This window comes from Narcine bancroftii, chromosome 6, assembly GCF_036971445.1.
Source record: "Narcine bancroftii isolate sNarBan1 chromosome 6, sNarBan1.hap1, whole genome shotgun sequence".
In the NCBI taxonomy this organism is placed as follows: Eukaryota; Metazoa; Chordata; class Chondrichthyes; order Torpediniformes; family Narcinidae; genus Narcine; species Narcine bancroftii.
The window spans coordinates 139,871,478-139,886,714 of record NC_091474.1 but is presented as its reverse complement, the minus strand read 5'-3'; the positions used below and the strand labels follow the sequence as shown (position 1 = coordinate 139,886,714).

General features: G+C 42.8%; 1 long non-coding RNA gene across 3 annotated transcripts in view; it reads left to right on the top strand.

Annotated features, from left to right (window-relative positions):
• Positions 1–15,237, top strand: part of LOC138736527 (uncharacterized) — a 36,810-nt gene that overhangs the window by 13,886 nt on the left and 7,687 nt on the right. For all 3 annotated transcript variants that reach the window (XR_011340348.1, XR_011340346.1, XR_011340349.1), the window contains one exon: positions 8,414–8,521. This is a non-coding gene — a long non-coding RNA (uncharacterized lncRNA). The remainder of the gene's footprint in view (positions 1–8,413; positions 8,522–15,237) is intronic.

Sequence of the window (15,237 nt, the reverse complement as noted above, 5' to 3'; positions counted from 1 at the left end):
TTGAGAAATCCGTGTTATTCATAGGCATTGCTTCACTTTTATTTACGTTTATCTTGTATCCCGACACTTCTCCATATTCCTTCAATTTCTTATATAGTTCTTTTATTGATAGTTCTGGTTCTGTTAAGTACACAATCACATCATCCGCAAATAGACTGATTTTATATTCCCTGTCTTTTATTTTTATTCCTTTTATATTATTATCTATTCTTATCAATTCTGCTAGTAGTTCTATAGCTAGCGCAAACAATAATGGTGATAGTGGGCATCCCTGCCGCGTTGACCTGCTTAAGTTAAATTGCTTTGATACATGTCCATTTACTGTCACTTTCGCTAACGGTCCCTTATATAATACTTTAATCCAATTAATATACTTCTCCGGTAAACTGAATTTTTGCAATACTTTGAACAAATAATTCCATTCTACTCTGTCGAAGGCCTTCTCTGCGTCTAAAGCAACTGCTACTGCAGGTGCTTTATTTCCTTCTACTGCATGAATTAAGTTAATAAATTTACAAATATTGTCTGTTGTGCGTCTTTTTTTGATAAATCCAGTTTGGTCTAAATTTACCATTTTCGGTACCTGCTCTGCTAATCTGTTTGCTAATAGTTTAGCTATTATCTTATAATCTGTGTTTAGTAAAGATATTGGTCTATATGACACTGGTGAGAGTGGATCTTTCCCTTGTTTTAGTATCACTGTAATTATTGCTGTTTTACATGAATCTGGTAAGTTTTGTGTCTCATCAATCTGGTTGATTACATCCAGGAGGGGCGGTATTAATAGGTCTTTAAATGTTTTGTAGAATTCTATTGGGAGTCCATCCTCTCCTGGTGTCTTATTATTTGGTAATTTTTTTTATTAACTCTTGTATTTCTACTGTTCCAAATGGTTCTGTTAATTTATTTTGTTCCTCTATTTGTAGTTTTGGTAGTTCAATTTTAGTCAAAAATTCATCTATTTTCCCTTCTTTCCCTTCGTTTTCAGTTCGGTATAATTGTTCATAGAATTCTCTGAAGTTTTCCTTAATTTCTTTTGGATTATATGTAATTTGTTTGTCTTTTTTCCTTGTTGCCAATACCATTTTCTTAGTTTGCTCTGTCTTAAGCTGCCATGCTAAGATTCTGTGTGTTTTTTCACCTAGTTCATAATATTTCTGTTTTGTCTTCATTATATTCTTCTCCACCTTATATGTTTGTAATGTTTCATATTTTATTTTTTTATCCGCCAATTCTCTTCTTTTGGTTGTATCTTCCTTTATTGCTAATTTTTTTTCTATGTTTACTATTTCCCTTTCCAACTGCTCTGTTTCCTGATTATAGTCCTTCTTCATCTTGGTTGCATAACTTATTATTTGCCCTCTAATGAATGCTTTCATTGCGTCCCATAGTATAAACTTATCTTCCACTGATTCCGTATTTACTTCAAAATACATTTTTAATTGTTTTTCAATAAATTCTCTAAAATCCTGTCTTTTAAGTAGCATGGGGTTTAATCTCCATCTATACATTTTTGGAGGGATGTCCTCTAGCTTTACTGTCAGTATTAAGGGTGAATGGTCCGATAGCATTCTCGCTTTATATTCTGTTTTTCTTACTCTATCCTGCATACTAGCTGATAACAAAAATAGGTCTATTCTTGAGTATGTTTTATGTCTAGTCGAGTAGTATGAGTATTCCTTTTCTTTTGGGTTTTGTTTCCTCCATATGTCCACAAGTTTCATTTCTTGCATTGATTTAATTATAAATTTGGTTACTTTGTTCTTCCTGTTAATTTTTTTCCCCGTTTTATCCATATTTGGATCCAAATTCAGATTGAAATCCCCTCCTACTAGTATGTTCCCTTGCGTATTAGCTACCTTCAAAAAGATATCTTGCATAAACTTTTGATCTTCTTCGTTAGGTGAATATATATTAAGTAGATTCCAAAGCTCCGAATATATCTGACATTTTATCATAACATATCTCCCTGCTGGATCTATTATTTCCTCTTCTATTTTAAATGGCATATTTTTGCTAATTAATATAGCCACTCCTCTTGCTTTTGAATTATACGATGCTGCTGTTACATGTCCTACCCAATCTCTCTTTAATTTCTTGTGCTCCAATTCAGTTAAGTGTGTTTCTTGGACAAATGCTATATCTATTTTTTCCTTTTTCAGTAAATTTAGTAGTTTCTTCCTTTTAATTTGGTTATGTATTCCATTAATATTTAAAGTCATATAGTTCAGCTTAGCCATTTTATATTTTGTTTATCTTCTCTTTCCGTTTTTCCATCATTACCTTTCCTCCTTTTCCATTTCTGTTTTCTTATTTTCCACTCTTTACAAGACAACATTCCTACAACTTCCAACATTTTCCTTATTCTCCTATTTCTATCTTCTTTATCCCCAATCTCCCCTTCCCCTCCTGAGTTGTCCTTTATCCCTTGTCGGACAACCACATCTCCCCTCTCCATTTGGATTTGCGAATCCACTCGCAAGCGTCAACTGATTTTGCAGTGACCGCTCTTTTCCCCCACCCAGCCCCCCCCAGAAAAGATTTCACTTTTCATATGTCGCAAAGGTCACTCTTTTAATTCCCTCCTTATTCTCTCTATTCCATTACCTTCCCTTATTAATTCTTGTCTATACTATCTATGTTTTCCTCTAATTACAGATACTTTCACGTATGCCCATTGTCTCTATTCACTCTTATACCTCTTTACCCGCATACATATCAATCGTGGTCATTTTTACCCTCCTTACCCGTCTTCATCCCTCAGTCTATTTTTGTCTTTACCCACATACATATCAATCGTGATCATTTTTACTCTCATTACCCGTCTTCATCCCTCAGTCTATTTTTGTAATTGTTCTGCAAATTTTCGTGCTTCTTCTGGATCCGAGAACAGTCTGTTTTGTTGTCCTGGAATAAATATTTTCAATACCGCAGGATGCTTCAGTATAAATTTATACCATTTCTTCCATAAAATCGCCTTTGCTGTATTGAACTCTTTTCTCTTCTTTAGGAGTTCAAAACTTATGTCTGGATAAATGAAGATTTTTTGCCCTTTATACTCCAGTGGTTTGTTGCCCTCTCTTACTTTTTCCATTGTCTTCTCCAGTACCTTTTCTCTTGTAGTATATCTTAGGAATTTTACTACAATAGATCTTGGTTTTTGTTGTGGTTGTGGTTTAGAGGCCAATGCTCTATGTGCCCTTTCTATTTCCATTTCTTGCTGTAGTTCTGGACATCCTAGGGTCTTAGGGATCCACTCTTTTATAAACTCCCTCATATTCTTGCCTTCTTCATCTTCCTTAAGGCCCACTATCTTTATGTTATTTCTTCTGTTATAATTTTCCATTATATCTATTTTTTGAGCTAGTAGTTCTTGTGTCTCTTTAGTTTTTTTATTAGATTCCTCCAATTTCTTTTTTAAGTCTTCTACCTCCATTTCTGCTGCTACTGCCCGTTCTTCCATCTTGTCCATTTTTTTCCCCATTTCTGTTAAGGTCATATCTATTTTATTCACTTTCTCTTCTGTGTTGTTTATTCTTCTTAAATCATTGAATTCCTGTGTTTGCCATTCTTTAAATGACTCCATGTATCCTCTAACAAGAGAAAGTATATCCTTTACCTTGCCTTTCCCTTCATCTATTTCACTGTATTCTTCCTCTTCTTCTTCTTCTGGGTTGGCCATCTGTTGTTTCTTTGTTGCCCTTTCCTTCTCTTATTTCTTGTTTCCATTGTCTTCTGTGGTCTCTTCTTGCTGCAGGTGTTCTGCAGCTGTCGTTGCCGGCTGTGGAGATCGACTCCCCAGCTGGTCCCCCCTCCCGTCGGTGTGTTTTTTTTCATGCGCGATTGCGCACTTTTACTCGGCTCTGTGAGCCATTGTTGTAGTTCTTTTTCTACCGACCTGAGGTAGCGGGCTCCTCTCTCCACAGCGGGCCTCTTCGGACAGGTAAGGCCTTCACCTTTTTCCTCCGTTGTCTTCTCTTCCTCTCTTCTTACCGTTGATTTTGATTTTTCTTCTTTTGTCTCCATCTTCTTTCCACCTTTATACTCACTTTTTTTTAACTTTTATTTCTGTGCCTTTGTATTTTCTCTTGTTTTTCCCGACTTTTCTGGAGAGGGCTGGAGTTCTCCGTCCGGCCACTACTCCATCACGTGACTCCTCCCCTGCAATATCCTGCCTGATGCGCATGAAGGCTGCCTGCGCTTCGGGTTGAGGGGAAAAGTTGTAGCTTGGGTCAGTGGGCGGACCTTGTCCAAGAAGCGAGGAACCCACTGCGAGTAATAGGAGAATAGGCCAAGGCACCCGCAGAGGGCCTTTAGCTTGGGGGGAAGAGGTAGCTCCATTAATGGGCACATCCTTTCTGGATCTGGGCCGATGACCCCATGGGCCTCAATGTAACCCAGGATGTCGAGGCAGGTGTTACTGAACACACACTTCTCCTTGTTGTAAGTGAGGTTCAGCTCCTCAGCCATCTGGAGGAAATTCTCCAGGTTGGCATCGTGGTCCTGCTGATCACAGCCGTAGAAAGTGACGTTATCCAGATACGGGAACGTCGCCTTTAGCTTGTGCCGGTCTACCATGCGATCCATCTCCCGCTGGAAGATGGAGACCCCGTTCATGACTCCAAAGGGAACTTGGCAGAACTGCTACAGGTGCCCGTCTGCCTCGAAGGCGGTGTAGGGCTTGTCCTTTGGGTGGATGGGAATTTGGTGATATGCCAACTTCAGGTCAATCGTGGAGAAAACCCAGTAGCGGGCTATCTCATTGACCATGTTGGCTATCCTCGGCAGGGGGTAGGCGTCCAGTTGGGTGTACTGGTTTATGGTCTGGCTGTAATCCACAACCATCCTCGGCTTACTTCCCCCTTTGACCACCAGGACTTGGGCTCTCCAAGGGCTGTTACTGGGCTCTATGACACCTTCCGCCAGGAGTCACCGCGCCTCCGCCTTGATAAAGTCTCTGTCTGCGGCTCAATAGTACCTATTTCTGGCGGCGATCGGCTTGCAGCCTAGCGTAAGATGTACAAAGAGGGTGGTGGAGGGGTGATGTGTAGTGTGGAGAATCCGCAGGTTGGCCTGGGCTGGTAGGTTGGTGTGCTGTGTAATGTGAGTGGAGGTTGAGGCCCCTCGAAGGCAAGGGTGACACTCTGCAGGTGGCACTGGAAGTCTAGGCCCAGGAGGACTGGGGCGCAGAGTTTGGGCATGACCAGGAGCCTGAACCCCATGTATATCTCCCCCTCCCACAGTTATATTGGCCAAGCAGCGCCCGAGGGTACCTATAATCTTATTCTTGGTGGCGAGGGTGATCGAGAAAGTGGTGGGGTGGATTTTTAATCTCAGGGAGTTGGCCATGCTCAGGTGAATGAAGCTCTCTGTGCTGCCACTGTCAAACAGGCATTTTGTAACCTGCTCTTTGACTTGCATGTCCATCATAGTGTGCCCGAGGTTGTGAGGAATGTCCCTGATTGGAGTAGTGGCAGCCAGGACCATCTCAGGGTCGGAGTCATCACTCTCCAGCTCTGTGTGGCGATTTACGGCATCTGGAGGCATGGGGAGTGTCGGTAGGACGGCCTGGTCATCGCCCGTGTTGACCATGTCGTTGTCGGTCGTGGGGTGCGGCATGCAGGAACTGATGACATCCGGAGGCATGGGGAGCGTCAGTTTGGCTGCCTGATCATCGCCCGTGTTGACCACGTCTTCCCCGTGGTCGTTGGGGGCCCTCCGTGTCAGCCTTTGCCCATCCCAAGATGCTGATGGCACATGGAGCCCGCTGCATGGCTGGCCTCCTTCCCCAGCCATGTTCATTGAATCAGGGGAAGTGATGTCATCGCGGCTGGCGGAAGTTACGTCATTTCATCAGCCGGAAGTGACATCACACCACGAGCCAGAAGTGATGTCACAAAATGGCCTTTCTTGCTACATTGGGAAGAGTACTGGTTCCTAGCTGGACAGTTTTGGCGTGATCATCACTCTGACCCACACCAGGACCCACAGTACTTACAGGGGCGCTGGGCACCCACCACAGCAATGTTATCCTTCCCAGCTCAGTCTAGGGCTGCAGCTGCAGTGTGAGGCAGCCATGAGGGAGCCTGGGGGAACCTGGAATCAAAGGCTTCGATATGCAGGGCTGCATCTTCCAAGGTTCAGACCACTTCCACAGTCTTGGTCAGGGCATAGATGCTATCTTCCAGCAGCTTCTGCCGGATGGCCCTCGAATGTAGCCCTCCAATGAAGGTGTCCAAGATCAGCCTCTCAACCTCTTCTGTGCCTATCCCCAGGTTCAGCCAGACACAGCTGGGCCACCTCTCGCAGGTGTCCCAGGTAAGACTCAGCCACCTCTCCGGGTTGCTGGGCTTGGGTATTGAGGAGATACCTTGCAAAGACCGCATTCATGGAGGGGCTTGAACAAGGTCTCAAGAGTGTTCATTGCGTCCTTGTACGTGGAGCAGCCTTTGGTTGCCTGGAAAGCATGGGGACTCAGCTTTGACCGGAATAGGACCAGCTTTTTCCGATCTGAGTCCAGGATGCCACCTGCGTGCGCCTTGGTGATTGCTTCTACTGTGTGCTGCCAGATCTCTAAGCGTGTCTGAACTTTTGGGTGGCGTGGGTCGACCTCAAGGCTTCCTGCGTTCAGAAGTTTTTCCATGGCAGCTGTGGGGGGAAAAAAATCTTTGTGGATTAAATTGTGGAGCGCTGTTAGTCAGAATCAGACACACACAAGGTAAATACTGTACAACAGGCTTTAATCCACAAAGACTTCCACAGAGCCAGGCTGGCTGTAGCTGCAGTAACTCTGAGAGACTTTGGAGGCCAGCGCAGGCTTATATTCTGGAGGGTGATTGATACCCGACCCGGTGGGGCTTGAACCATTCAGGTCGACTGATTGACAGCTGGTCAGGTGTAGCGCTGTCCCCTTTACTCTCCTGCAGATATAGAGGTTTCCCCCTGCAAAGAGCTTTGGAGAGGAATTCAGGAAATGTGGGCAGTTCTGTTTGCCCTGCTATGGAAAGGGTGTTATTAAGCTGGAATGGGTACAAAAAAAATTAATGAGAATGTCATCAGAACTGGAAGACTTGAGTTACAAAGAGAGACTAGCTAAGCTAAGACTTCTTTCTTCGGAGCAAAGGAGGCTAAGCAGTGGCCTCGTACAGGTTTATAGAATCATGGAGGACAGAAATAAGATGAATAGTCACGCTTATTTTCTCAGGGTTTAGGAGAGTCTAAAACTAGATGGCACTGGTTTAAAGTGACTTAAAATGGACCTAAATGCCAACTTGTACACAAAGACTGTGGTGGGGATATAGAACGAGATGTCAGAGGAAGGAGAGAGATGGGTACAATGTTGAAAGTAAAACATAGACAAAATAGAAAACATAGAAAATAGGCCTTTCAAACCTACACTGCCATACAATGTGATCATGGCTGATCAGTACCCAGTTCCTACCTTCTCCCCATACCCACTGATCCCCTTAGCCACAAAGACCAAATCTAACCTACTCTTAAACATTGACAAGGAACCGGCCTCAGCTACTTCCTGTGGCAAAAATTCCACAGATCTACCAATCTCTGAAAGAAGAAATTTTTCCTCATCTCAGTCCTAAAAAATCTTCTCCCTTATCCTTAAACGGTGACCCCTGGTTCTAGTTTTTCCCAGCATTGGAAACAACCTTCCTGCATTTAGTCTGTCTAAACCTTAAGAATTTTATATATTTCTATAAGATCCCCCTTAAATCTTCTAAATTCCAGAGAATACAAGCCTAGTCTATCCAACCTTCCTTCCAACCCTGGTATCAGTCTAGTGAACCTTCTCTGCACCCCATCCATGGCGAGGATGTCCCTCTTCAAGTAAGGCAACCAAAACTGCATGCAGTACTCCAGGTGTGGTCTCACCAAGGCCCTGTGCAGCTGCAGCAGGATCTCCCTATTCCTGGACTCAAATCCTCTTGCAGTGAATGCCAACATACCATTCGCCTTCCACCCCGCCTGCTGCACCTGCATGCCCACTTTCAATGACACACAGACAGGGAGGATTGGTAGGGATATGGGCTAAACACTGCCAAATTAGTGTAATATTACATCTGCTTTATGACATGACAATAAAATAATCTTGAAATAGGACTAACACAGGTAGGCAACATGGTCTGCATGGATGACGTGGACGAAAGGGCATATTTTGAATCTAATTGGATCAAACTGCTCGACCCAGGCATGGGTCGTGCAGTTCAAATCAATGGATGGATGCCAATAGCTTCCCCATCAAGTCCGGAGTGAGGCAATGTTGCACACTCTCCTCTGCAATATCGCTGTGTTGCATTGAAGTCTATGCTAAATGCAACTTTGTGTATTAATCGATGACAATAAAGGAAGCTTGAAATGCTGATTCAGGTTGCACAAAATCCTTTCCTTTGCCCTTTAGAGGATTCTACAAAGAGACAAGACGTGTATGCTGAGCAATGCACTGAATCTCGATGCAGTCAACACAAAGGCTTTGTAGCGAAGGTTCTTCTGCCACTAGACTTTGAAGGTAACAACCTTTTATAACACTCAGTTTGTATTGTTCAAAGGCGCAACATGAATGGCAATGGTGCCTGGTACACAGAATGTGCGAACACAATGCACAGTTTACTCTCCGAAAGTATGGACTGAACAAAGAAATGCAATACATTTTTATGAAAAATGTTTTTTTAAAGTCTTGTAATCTTGTACTGCTAACATCATGTTATATACACAGCTTTATTTACATTTTAACTGTGCTGCAGGGCATAGATATATTTTCTTACCTGCAGAGAATGAGAGAAACATTGTCTTTGAGAAACCACAATTAATCTTTTTCTCTCCCACACTCAAAGATGTAAAACCCACAGGACTGGCTGTCTCCTGCTTTCCCTGGCATTGTTTCAACACTGGAAATTTAAGAGCATTGCTGTTAATTCTCAGCTTGGACGCTCCACTTTTTTGTTGCCACAGATGCAGTGCCAAACCAGCTTGAGTGCTAGTTAAACCTCACAGACACCAGGCACTTGTGGCAGGGATTGTACACCATCACAGGCTATGGAGCAAACCAGGTAGAATTGCAAGCAGCAGAGAAGCCCTCCCCAATTAGCTCAATGCATTCTAATCTTGCTTCATACTGAAGGCCCCCAAGACAGTGGAATTCATGTCTTCAATCTCAGGCACACCTTCCCCATGGTCACCTCAGCCTTCCTCAGAGTGCACCCCTGCAAAGTGAGGGCCCAGATGGATGCTCCAGCTATGTCCAAGCCTGTGTAGAATCATTTGGCAGGAATATTCATAGACATCTTCGACCTCTGCCTTCTACAGGCTGAAGCACCCACCTACTTCAAGAAAGCGACTATCATCCCAGTATCAAGGAAGAATGCAGTGAGATGTCTAAATGACTACCGGCTGGTGGCTCTAACATCCAACCTCATGAAGTACTTCAAGAGGCTGGTCATGGCTCAAGCTAACTTCAGCCTTCTAGCCAGCTTCAACCCAGATCAATTCCTCTGCCAATGCATCAGGTCCACAGCAGATGCCATCTCCCTGGCCCTCCACTCAACACTGGAACCCCAGGATAATAAAATAATCTATGCCAGCCTACTAGTCATTGACCACAACTCTGCCTTTAACACAACAGTGCCTAATAGTCTCATACACAAACTCCAAATTCTTGGCCTTAGCAACTCTCTCTGCAACTGAATCCATGCTTTCCTATCCTGCTGGCCACAATCTATGAGGATTGGTGACATCACGATCACCCTCAACATATGCCCCTCAAGCTTGTGTACTCAGCCTCTGACTCTACCACCTACAAATGTACATCCAAACACCACTCTGACTCAGTTATGGATGACATCACCATTGTAGCTTGGATCTCAAACAACGTCAGAATGTAAAAGGGAGATCGAGAGAGGAGTGGCTTGGAGCTAGGATCTCTCAGTCCTGGATTTGGTCATACACTACCAGAAGAAGGATGGCACTCACTCTCCTGTCTGCATCAATGGGGCTGAAATGGAGATGGTAGATTATCCCTTATGATCTATGCATGTCCAAGCATGCCGATGCAGTGGCCAAGGACGTGCACCAGCGTGTCCAAATTCTCAGAAGTTCGGCATGTCCCCTGTGTCACTGAATAACAGCTCCAGCTGTACCATTGAAACTATTCTGCCAGGATGCCCAACTGCATGGTATGGGGACTGCTTTGCCCGTGAATAAAAATCAGCCAAGAGTTGTGAGCGCAGTCCAGACCATCGCCAAACACACCTCCCCTCTATTGACTCCATCTATGCTTTCGTCTGCCTCAGCAAAGCAGCCAGCATATGATTAGATCCATCCCTCCCCAGGTTCGTTCTCTTCACCCTCCTCCCATCATAAAGAAAATTCACGTGTGAGACTATGCCCCACCAGATTCAAGGACGGTTTCTTTCCTGACATTATTAGACTCCTGAGTGAACTTCACACACTAATAAAATGTTGTTGCCTTTGCTCTGTACGAACTGATCTTGCTTTGCAACGCTGCTGTCTGCACTGTGTTTTTACTGCTGTACTATGTATGGGTTGACTGGCAGCAGTGCTCATAAAACAAACTATCATGGCTCCCAGCAAAAAAGAAATGTATCAGTATCCACTTTCCTGCTGCATCTGAATATTATGTTTAAATAGGAATTTCATTTCCAGCTGAGACCTAGTTTTCTCTGAGTACAAATATCATGTTGATTTCCCCAGAGCTGTACAGACAAGGTGCTGCACTGTCACAAGTAAGCCACTGCCTCCTACGTGCAACAAAAGATCCCACAGTAATGTACTGTGAAATAGCCAGGGCTTCTCTCCAGCCTCCCTGCTAATATGTATCCTTCTGTCATCAGGACAAAAGGCGATACGTGCACCCCTCTTGGATAAACCCTGGTGTTTGCACGTCACCTGCCGCACTTCCAGCTTCACAAGACTGCCAGTTTTCCTTCTTTCTCTGGGACGAGCTGCAATCAGAGAGCTTGCCGATGCTCTTTGTCTCACGTGAGAAAAATACCATTTTCTCCTGTGATACATAACTAGGACAGAGCATCGCCATCATTAGGAGAGTGGGGAATAATACTGAAAGAAAAGCCTCGGATGTTTCCTGCTGATTACTTCCTTTGAATGAGTTCTGCCAAGATCAAAACAGCCACAGGAGGACAGAAATCATGCCAAAAATCACTGAATGGTATTTAATAAGCTTGAATTAAATTACTTCAAGGACCAGGAGTTGGAGAACTGTAGCTGCCTAATTGGGAATAAGATTATGAGGATTCTTTGGTGTGGAGACCATGAAAGATCTTGCCTTCATTTGCAGTCAGTGATGAGAAAGGATTTGCTGAGAGTGGGTCATGAATAAGTCACTGAATAAGGACGGTGGTGGGGGCGGTTTGTGCTAAGCAGAAGGGAAACATCCATTTATATCCTTTTGCCCTTGCAGAAATTGAAGAGCATTTTTTGACAGGGCAAATCACCGTGGTTTTAATCCATCAGTAAGATATTAGTTTTGGTATCACATTAGTAAACTACTGTTTCCCATGCTCTGTTCTAATTGATCTCTCTTTGTAACCACTGCTCTCTGCACTGGGTTTTATTTGCTATCCCTATGTGCATGTTGATTTGCTGGATAGCACGCAAAACAAATCTTTTCACTGTACCTCGGCACCGCTAACCATAAATGCATTTCAACTTCACCTATTACCTTTTATCTGATCCATGACAACATCCTGGCAGTGCTGTTAATTGGTCTGCTGTGCAGGGAAGTTAACACAACACTAAATTATATCAAAAAACATAGCATTTAACTCTTTCACATTCCAAGAGATGTGTAGACCAGTGATAAGGCTGGTAGCATTGAATACCAGAAGGTGGCTATTGGATCTGGGCATGAAGAATGCCCACTGGATTGGATATGGAAGTGCTGATGTCCACAGGGAGAGGGGATTATATCTTTGGCTTGGCTTCGCGGACGAAGATTTATGGAGGGGGTAAAAAGTCCACGTCAGCTGCAGGCTCGTTTGTGGCTGACAAGTCCGATGCGGGACAGGCAGACACGATTGCAGCGGTTGCAGGGGAAAATTGGTTGGTTGGGGTTGGGTGTTGGGTTTTTCCTCCTTTGCCTTTTGTCAGTGAGGTAGGCTCTGCGGTCTTCTTCAAAGGAGGTTGCTGCCCGCCAAACTGTGAGGCGCCAAGATGCACGGTTTGAGGCGATATCAGCCCACTGGCGGTGGTCAATGTGGCAGGCACCAAGAGATTTCTTTAGGTAGTCCTTGTACCTTTTCTTTGGTGCACCTCTGTCACGGTGGCCAGTGGAGAGCTCGCCATATAACACGATTAGGACTTATTTATATGTTGGAAATGTATATATGGACAATAGGCAAGAGCATTATAAATCAGCTTTTGCCATGTTTTATGATTTGACACAATGAAGTATTCAGGCTTGACGTGTCAAACATATTTTAGTTTCCTTTTACAGCCGCAGTTTCGATATATCCTCCCACCAGTTAGCAGTTGTATTTCTATAAAGCCAGAAATAACAGATAATTATGAATATTGCTAAATGCAATTTCACTCTCAGGTGGAACAAAAAAGATAGAGATGAGCCATTCTTCTGTTGGATCAGCCCTGTGTGCAGAGTTAGTTTGGAGATCGAGGTCAAGGTTTCAGTTTGACTAAATTCATCACAGAAATAGCAGAGGATGCAGTGAATTTGTTAATGATGGCTCTTTTGGTTTGTTAGGGAAAGGGTAAGCACAAGGGGCTTGTTCTCACTTTCATTGTAACAGCAGTAACTGTAATTGTTACACTACTTAACAGATTATTCTCTACTTAGAGTTGGCATGCATAAAGAAAGTGAATATCATTACTGACATTTGATAGTTTTCACACATTAGTAGAAGAATGAGGAATGTTTTATGCCACACACACACACACACACACACACACACACACACACACACACACACACACACACACACACACACACACACACACACACACACACACACACACACACACACACAGTCTTTTCAGAATGGGGTTCTAATTAGTACAATACTCTTCCCAGTGCAACTGCATTCATTTAATTAAACATTATTCAAGGTTTCAGGAATCTCTGTAATTGAAGCATGCTGAAGGAAGCGAAGCATGAAATGGAGAGGTCTTAGGTCTGGTGATTCACTGGCAACACAATTAACCTGTGCATGAAAATATTTGGAACAATACATTTCCTTTAAGATAACAATCTGCATGATCAAGGGCCACCATGCAAAGTGAAAAGCTAAAATGTATGATTGTTATTTTAGATTAAAAATCATTTTGATTGTGGTGTTAAACAAGAAAATCGGCAGATGCTGGGGTCAAGTGCGATAGACAAGAGTCATGGAGAAACTCAGCAAGTCACGCATCCATAGAGAGTAAAAGGCGACCAATGTTTCAGGCCTGAGCCTGAAAATATTTTTAAAAATATTTTCATTGAGTTTAACGTAAACTTACATACAAATTTTTTTAAAGGGAAGCACATAACAAATCATCTTGTAAGCATAAAAAAAGGGAAAAAATTGATGAAACTACACCGGTAGTTCATTGATCAACATAAGAAACTAATGATTAAAATTGATCTATAATAACCAAGTTAAACCCATTTCTGCCAAGTTAAATGTGATAATAAACAATTATAAAAGAAAAAACCTAAAAACTATGTTTAATCTACCCCCTCCCTCTAATCAAAGTTACCTTGTTTGTGTATATATAGGAAATTGATGGCACAAGACATTTTGAAGTTGCCTTTTACGTTGTGTGTGGATGCTGTGTGATTTGCTGAGTTTCTCCGCCACATTTGAGTATTGCAGTTTGATATTGGGTTTAAAGAAAACCATAGTGTCAAAATGGAAACTCCTGTCAATATAAACATGGGCCTGAAAAAGTCTCCCTGCCATTTGACATGTGCCCCTGTTTAAAATATCTTGCTGTTTTGACAACAATGTGAAGGGAAAGAAAGAAAACAGAAACAGATGGAAATACTCGCCAGTAAGGAGAGCAGAGTCTGTGGCGAGAGTGAGAAGGGATTATGTTTTAGGACTAAGCTTCACAGTTTAGTCATTTTTAAGGAAGAGGCAAGATTTGCCTTCCTAGTTCCTTGTAATAAGCAACAGGATGTTCCAGAACAATTCTTCACATGTGAAGGAAGTCGTCATTGTGGAGCTGATAATCAGCATGTTATATCTATGCAAGAGATTGAAGAGACCACTGATAGAGCAGAATTTGTTTGTGGTGGCTTTCTTAGTATGTTTTGAGGATTGCACACAGTTCTGCTTAACCAGTTGTAGGAATGATGTCATTCAGCTGGATAGGATGCAAAAAGGTTGATGAGAATGCTGCTGGGAGTGGTTGTCTTGAGTGATTAGGAGAGGCTGGAACTCTTTCCCCTGGAACATAGGAGTCTGTGGTGGAGGAGATCATTATGGAGATCTGTAAAATTATAAGTGGCAGAGGTGAGGTAAATAGTCATTATCTTTTTTACAAGGGTAGTGGAGCCTAAAATTAGAGGGTATTGATTTAAAGTTAAAAAGATTTAAAAATGTTTCAGGTTTAACGCATGATTTGGGGATAAATTTCCTATTACAGTTCATTCATCATAAGGTTTCTGTATTGTTGCACCTTCTTCGTGCAGAGTGGTGGATATTTCACGCAAACCACCAGTAGAAGTGCAAGAGACAGACATAATTGCAATGTTTAAAAAATATTTAGACAGGATTGTGGACTGGAAATGTTTAGACCAGGGGTTCCCAACCTTTTTGTTCCTATGTACCCCTTGGGCATTTTTATAGGTTCCCGTGTTCCCCTAAAATTAAGGATAAAAATAAAACGACATTGTCCAATCTGACTGCAGATTACAACAGCATGTATTGTACAGTAGTGGTTATTCTCTCAGACCCAATGTACCCCCTGAAAAATGCAAATGTACCACTGGGGGTACATGTACCCCAGGTTGGGAACCCCTGCATTAGAGGGACATGGGCTCTCCTCAAGTTCCATTTACTAAATTTTTGCTGGCTCACTGATCCTATCCATACTGGTCTTTCCTAGGTTGTGCTCCACATGTGAGTAAGCACTGGGGGCTCTGGAGGGATGGATTGAGATAGACAGCTGCGCAAGGCTGCAGCTACCTTCTATCACAGTGATTCTCAACCTTTTTATTTTCATTCACATCCCACTTTAAGTATTCCC